Source organism: Helianthus annuus, chromosome 8 (assembly GCF_002127325.2).
Source record: "Helianthus annuus cultivar XRQ/B chromosome 8, HanXRQr2.0-SUNRISE, whole genome shotgun sequence".
Taxonomy (NCBI): domain Eukaryota; kingdom Viridiplantae; phylum Streptophyta; class Magnoliopsida; order Asterales; family Asteraceae; genus Helianthus; species Helianthus annuus.
Window position 1 is genome coordinate 151,901,603 of NC_035440.2, and position 7,982 is coordinate 151,909,584.

Consider the following 7,982-nt stretch of genomic DNA (forward strand, 5'->3'; position numbering starts at 1 on the left):
GTCAAAATGGCAGTTACGGACTAATGTACTTGAGCCTATTTATTTTATCGATCGATAAATAGCATTCTATTATGCGCTTTCTCGCTAACAAGCCGAGCAGTCCCTAGCGGGCTATCCGTCATGAACTCGAAGAAGTGCAACAAGACCAGTATCAAACTGGGATTGCCTCTCTTTCAATCTTCGGAAGTTACTTTGTATCCCTTTCTAATGCAATATCTTCAATCAGATCTGTACGAGTGACACGAAGAAGTCAGCTAGTTGCCATCCACTCTGTCCCAATCTCCGGTCAATGATTGAGTCCGAACTCACCTAAAACGGTGTAGAAGGGCAAATCTACCTAGTCAAAACTCTTGTTTAGGAGCCCCTGAATTCAAGCTTCCTCGCCTTCACCCTATGAGTTCAGGGTGCTTTCCTGGCTCGCCTTCACTCATATCATAGTGTTGTGTTCAGTACGATCTTTAGCCTTTCTTCGTAAGATCCTGAGAGCTGAAATGCCTAAAGACGGTGCTCAAGTCAGAAATGCGATCTTCTAGGGCAGGAATTCTTATATGTTAATTGCCTGAAATCCCTCTCACTTTGTCAATAAGGGAGAGGTTGTGAGATAGCTCTTAGCCTGTTGGTTGCTTGCCTATGACTTGACTTCCTCGTACTCCTTCTCCTAGAAAGCGACTTCTTTCATTCCTCGACAGCTAGGTCTTTGCCGACTCTTAGCTTTCCAGGTGGGTTGGTGTTCAACCTTCATTCAATAGGGCTATCTATCCGAAAGGTCTTAATAAAAGAATCCCTGTAATAGAAGTTCATTCCTTAAATACCTTCCTAATCAGTAATTTGATGGTCTTCTGTAAAGACTTTTATGCGCACCTACCTTCCTTCATAAGGACAGGTAACCAGGCGGGTGACTCACTCGTAGGTAGCACTATCTGATGCTTTGACTCCTTCTTTTAGTAGTTCCTTTGAAGCTAGTAGCTAGAATATAGGACCCGGAAGGCGGGCTCTTATTGCTAAAATCGGAGCTATTGTAGAGTTGATAAATCTCATTTGAGGGGATGCCTCTAGCAACAAGCCCCTCAGGGGCGGTAGTCTCCCCCCTAAGGTCGGTCGAAGGTAGTCTCCCTCACGGTCGACAGGTATCACTTCTCCGACTAAAAGAGAGCTTCCAAGCAGGCTTTTCCAAAGAATTTATGTAGCTTTCCCATGTCACACCCCGACCACGTAAAACAACAAATCGTGGCGGAAACATCGGGGAGTGTTGTAACAGAATTATTGTTTCACAACCATGGATACAAAAAAAAAGAGTTTCGTTTTATTGATAATATTAAACATTAACATTGTCTTAACACATAACAAACAAATTACATATCGACTATCACTGTTATTATGTCACTAAGGCCTCGTCCAGATCCTATGTGACGCATGCATCCTAGAAATCAATCAAGCAACCACACCTGAAACATATGTAAAAACAAAGTCAGCAAAGAAATACTGGCGAGTACATAGGTTTTATAAGAATATCGGAATCATGGCTACGTTTACATGTTGCAATACTTAATTAGACTGCAAGAGTCAAAATACAAACCTCTTTTTGAAAAGTGTATTGCAACATAATTAACCAACTCAAATCAAGATGGTTACAGTTTATAAAATCTCGTAGCCATGATTCTTAACCCCAAAAACATTTATTTTAGTAAACCAATTCGTAAAACATCTTGTAAAAACTCGTATGGTTTATATCCTTTAGAAAACATCGTTGTGTGACCTTGTTTCAAAATCGTTTACGCAAGTGAACTAAATAACGCCACGGTATGTAATATGATGAAAACACTTATATATAAGAAGTACCAGCGGCGTATCTACCATGCTTTCATCACATTACACCCGTCCCGTTATCCAAACACTAACCAAAAACCAATCGTTTATCCAACTCGTTTAACTTGTTCAAATCGTTTTCAAATCGTTTCCAAATCGTTAACTTATTTAAATCGTTTAAATCATCCTCGTTTTAATTTGTGAAAACCAGTTATGGTCGTCTCGATAAAAACATTCAAACCTTCGTGACTCGACTATCTCGCTTCTCGCGTTAACAAACCACCAAAGGGTAAATTAACTATCATCAGATTCAGCCGTTACCCACAACCCCCACACATAACCATGGGTGCAGTCGATAACGGGATTCGTCAGATCCTATGGTACCATAACCTAATACTGGTCGGCTTGATCAATGCTAATGAATGTCATTTGTTATGTAACTACAACCTACAAGTTTGTTCATTTTATTGAAATCGTTATTAGTTTAGTATAAACCATCTTAATTGTTTTTGAAATCATCGTTTAAACCTTGAAATCATTTTGTACATATGAATCACCCCAAAACAATTGAAAACAATAAAGTAGGGGAACTATGTACTCACATGAAGTGCAAAGTATCTGTCACACCCCCAAAATCCACATGCGGAGTACAACCGCTTGGAGGCGTGACTGACCAGGATCTTAACCACCAATCACATTGAACATCATAAGTATATTTAAATAAACTTTCATTTATTAACAACAGTGTAAAATATTTCCCAGTTTACAGCGGAAGCATAATCAACTCATTAAGCGTTTATAAAATCACATGTAAGCTCTTAGTCATGTGTTGCGTTTCCTTGTGTCCCGACCCATGACCACTCCAGCTTCCCAGACAGCAAGTTCCTTTGACATGCACCTAAAGGCCTGCAAGGCATGTAACAACGAGTCAACAACAATGTTGAGCGAGTTCACAGTTGGGTGTACGTTTTAAGTATTTTTCGAAAACGTAGTTTGTCTTTAGCTGGCTCACTTGTCGTGGGGGTTTCCCATGTAGAAAATATGTTTAACCAGTTTATCTTATTTCCCAAAACGTATCCATAGATGGTGGGGGTTTCCCATAGTTAAAAACATGATTAATCCGTTTACCCTGTTTCCCAAACCTTTTTACGATATTAGTGGGGGCTTCCCATGTTTGTATGTTCTATTAGTAGGGGCTTCCCATGTTTGCATATACACTAGACTATTCGTAACCATAAGTGTTCTTCTTAACCCAAGAACAGTAGTACGTACAAGCTTTACGTAGGTTTTACGTAAGTGTCCTTCTTTACCCGAGGACAGTGGTACGCGTGGGGTTTACGTAGGTTTTACGTAAGTGTCCTTCCTGACTCCGGAAGACAGTAGCATGTGTGAGTTTACGTAGGTTTTACGTAAGTGTCCTTCCTGACTCCGGAAGACAGTAGTATGTACTTGTTTACGTAGGTTTTACGTAAGTGTCCTGCTTAACCCGAGGACCATGGTAGATAGTCTAGTAACCGTGTAAGTACGAGAAATTGTTCAATCCCATCATTCAACCCATTCCTTATCTCCGGGAATCCCATGCCTTGGTAAAAAGTGTGAACTCACCTTGGTTTGCTCGGTTTGATAATATACTTCTAGTGTTCGTTAACTGTTAGGTGCGTTACACGTGACCTATGGTACAATAGATATAAGTACACGTGTGAAGGGTCATGCAATACCCTAAAGTATCCGAACAACCATTTGTTTCATGCGATCTGATTAACTAGTTAATATACAATAACATCTCACAGTGTATTTCTCTGAGTTGGTAACAATAGTTGGTGATTTGGAGAACACATATATAAGTACACTCAAACATGTCTAAAGCACATAACTCAGATAATTGTAAAGTTAATTCGAATTACATGGTTGCAAAGGAAACCCTTGTATAACCCGAATCAATCATGCAGTTAACCAACTCAGAACCTTCATGTATATCGATAAATCCAGAATTACCAGGTGTATATATGTGAATTTAAACTATTCAGATTATATAAATTCGGACTAGGCAACATCACAAGAATTCGGACTACATGTAACAAATCAAAGGTCGGACCTCATACACTTATCACAAAGTTGGACAAAACAATCACTCAAAACTCGGATCAAGTAATCAACATAAAAGTCGGACTACATATAGTTCAAAAAATCGGACCTTTGCATTCCTCCTAAAAGTTCGGACTCAAGACATCAAGTATTAAAAAAAAACTCGGACAACATTACTTATAAAAAAACTCGGACTATGAGGGTTTTAGTGGAACTCGGACCAAACCCTTTAAAAACTTCGGACCCCTTTCAAGCATACATAAAGTTCGGACCCTTGTGTGTCCCTTATATAAAAATTCGGACATTATATGTGTTACTAGAAAAGTTCGGACCATTACATAATAACAAAAGTTCGGACTCCACATGATTCTATAATATTCGGACCATAATAATAACAAAATTTCGGACCATATGATTCTTTAATATTCGGACCATTACATATGATTCTATAAATAAAACTCGGACTCCACATTACACAACAAAACTCGGACTCCTTTAAAGTTCGGACTATATATCAAAAGTCGGCCAACCATCAATCATGCGAACATTCAAATGCAATTATAACAGTTACGTTTTACGATCAAGAAACCCTAGTTTTCATACATTCAAGGTGCATTAATCTAATCAGTAAACAAACATCTCTATCTTACAAGCATCTCATTGTCAAGCATTTGATTACGCTACTAATCTTTTTTTTTTTGGGTAAAGGGTTACCCCAGGTGAATTTTATAAATAACTCAAATAAGTACAAGGGTATGCCAGAATGACATACCAACTAGGCTCCACAACCGAAGCCTAGGAAACAAACCAAGAAAAAACACAACCCCAACAAGTCACAATGTCCAAACGACAAACAAAAAGCCCAATAAACACACATAGCCACGAGCCACACACTCGAGAGCCGACAAACCAAGAGCTAGCCTCTAACCCGGGTCATCCTCCTGTTCACTTCTAGCGATCTCCCAATTCTTTAACATCCTGTCAACTTTGGAATCACCTTTAAAGTCGAACCCCATAAGACGTAACCTGACCATTTTCTTGATCCTCCCAACCACCGACTCAACTTTAGCCTGATTATTTGAAAACAAACAATTGTTCCTTTCAAGCCATATAAAGTATGTAGTCGCCGCAATGACCAACTTGCTAACAATATGATCTACCTTCTTCGACGAAGCATGAAGAAACATCCAATCCATAATGGATTGCCAAGAATCATCAACCTGATCCAAAGACACCATCAGCTTAACATCCTTCCATACCTTTGAGGAAAACGAACATCGAAAGAACAAATGGTCTCTAGAATCACGATTATTTCTGCACAAGGGGCAACACATGAGGTTAAAGTTAGTTGCACTTCCTACTTCCCACACAGCCAACCTGTCTTGAGTTTTAAGCTTATTCTTGATCACCAACCATAAGTGAAACGAGTGTCTTGGGATACATTGGGAAAACCAAACTCCATTAACCCACGGCACAAGGCTCTCACGATATCTAACCACATTCCAAACCTCCAATGACCGAAAATAACAACTCTTACCCTCAAAGTCTTTCCAAATTGTACGATCTTGCATGTTATGGCTCAACTGGGGAACATCCAAGTCAATTAATACCGGATAGAGATCATACCAAGCTATCGGCCACTTCCATTGCCTATTAACATCAATCAGATCCGCTACGGAAGAAGACATAGAAAACCCCGCATGAGCGATGCGTCTAGGAGTTATAAATGAGCTAAGGGGACTAAGGTGGCACCAATTATCAGTCCACACATTAGTTTGAAGCCCACTCCTAACCTCCTTCCAAATGAACGGCCGAACAATGCCTCGAATGGCTAACATTTTCCTCCATCCCCAGCTAATACTCCCACGGGGTTGGACATCCCAAAAGCTGCGATCTTTCAACTTATAAGCGTAAATCCAATCAACCCACAGGGACTTCCTTCGAGTGACAATGCTCCAAATATGGCTGGTCATCAGAGCCTTATTGACGTCTGATATGCTCCTAATACCAAGTCCACCTTCCGTCTTGGGCAAACAAACATCCGACCAAGCCACTTTGGCTTTCGCCCTACCCTGAGACCCCGCATTCCATAAGAATCTCCTCATATACTTCTCAAGATCATGAATAACTCGAGCCGGAATAATGAAGACCGACGCCCAATAAATATGCATGGAGGATAACACTGAGTTAATAAGCTGTAACCTACCCGCAAAGGACAAAGATTTGTTAAGCCAACTATCAATCTTCTTTTCCATACGATCAACTAGGGGTTTGCAATCTTTATAGATCAGCTTTGTTGAAATTAACGGCACCCCCAAGTATCTAACCGGAAGAGAACCCTCCCGAAATGGCATCAAACTGAGAATTTGCTGTCGAACATTAAGCGGGATATTGCAAAAATACACCGTACTTTTAGCTGGACTCGGCACCAGGCCCGAAACATTAGTGAATTCCTCAAGAGCTTGTTTAACCTTCCCCACGGACAACGCATCCCCATGAACGAAAATAAAAAGGTCATCAGCGAAGGAGACGTTAATTATTTTCTGTTTAGCACATTGAGCATGATACTTGAAGCCATTACCGGACGCAGCCACATGCTGGAGCAACAACGATAAGATTTCCATAACCAACGTGAACAGGTATGGGGACATAGGATCACCCTGCCTTAACCCCTGTTTCCCTCTAAAATAACCATGCAAGTTCCCATTAATGCTGATCGAGAACGACGTCGTAGTAACACATGCCATAATCCATGCAACCATTTTATGATGAAAACCAAACGCCTTAAGCACATTCTCTAAGAAAACCCAGTTAACCGTATCATAGGCTTTCTAAATATCAATCTTGAAAGCACATCTAGCCGGCCCCTTATTCAGATGATAGTTATGCATGAGCTCCTGAGTTAATAAAATATTGTCCGAGATTTTTCTACCAGGGACAAAGGCAGACTGGTTAATACTAACCAAGTTCTCCAAACTACCCTTGATTATGTCCGTAATGATCTTGCTTATGCACTTATAAAGAACATTACAACAAGATATCGGACGATAGTCCAGCACCGAATCCGGAGTATCCACCTTAGGAACAAGAGCCAAAATCGTATGATTTAATTGTTTCAACAGCTTGCCGTTGTTAAAAAAATCTAACACAGCAGAGGACACTTCTTCACCCACAATATCCCAAGAAGACTTAAAGAATGCCGATGTATACCCATCAGGGCCTGGGGCTTTGTTCTCTCCAATATTAAAAATAGCATTTTTTACCTCCTCTCGCGTTACTTGCCGAACCATATTGGCTGCACCCTCAATACTTAGCGTATTGACACAAATGCCATCCAGGTCAATAGCTGCAACCCAATCCTCAGTACCCAAGAATTTAGCATAATGAGCTACCAAAGCGTCCATAATACCTTCCCCTTCATAACGAGTCCCATTAACATCCTTAATAGATTGAAGATTAACAACAAGAAATCATAAAACGATTACCTTGGATTGATTCTAGATATAAGGAGAGGAATCAAGAGTGATAATTGAGTGCTTGTGCCAATGATGAAGAAGATGATTGTAGAGAGAATTGTAGAGAAGGATGTGAAAGCACGTATGATGATTGTGAGATGATTGTGAGGGAGGTTAGGGTTAAGGGTGATTAAAATTTCACTAACTACTCTACTCACCCCTAAGTATCATCTTTTACATAAAACACACCCATCACAATATAATTTACAGTTTCATCACCAAGTTCATGTATTTGTCAAATCTTTCGTAAATAACACATAACCATGCACAATCACAATATACTTTATCAAACCAAAACGTATACAGTTACAACGCAACCAATTGTGCAAGTAAACAACTAAACAAACAGTGAACGTGCAATAAATGAGAAAGTGGAATCTCGGAAACTCGAGTTGTCACATTATCCCCAACTTGAAAGAAATTTCGTCCCGAAATTTAGCATGCGGTTACTGAGGAAGCTAGGTAAGTTGTATCGTTTACTGGTTTTCCTGGGGTGTCACAGTATCCTCAATCAATAGAACTTCAACAAACTCAAGTAAACAAGAGAAATCAAGCAGCACCTAGTAATCGAATCAC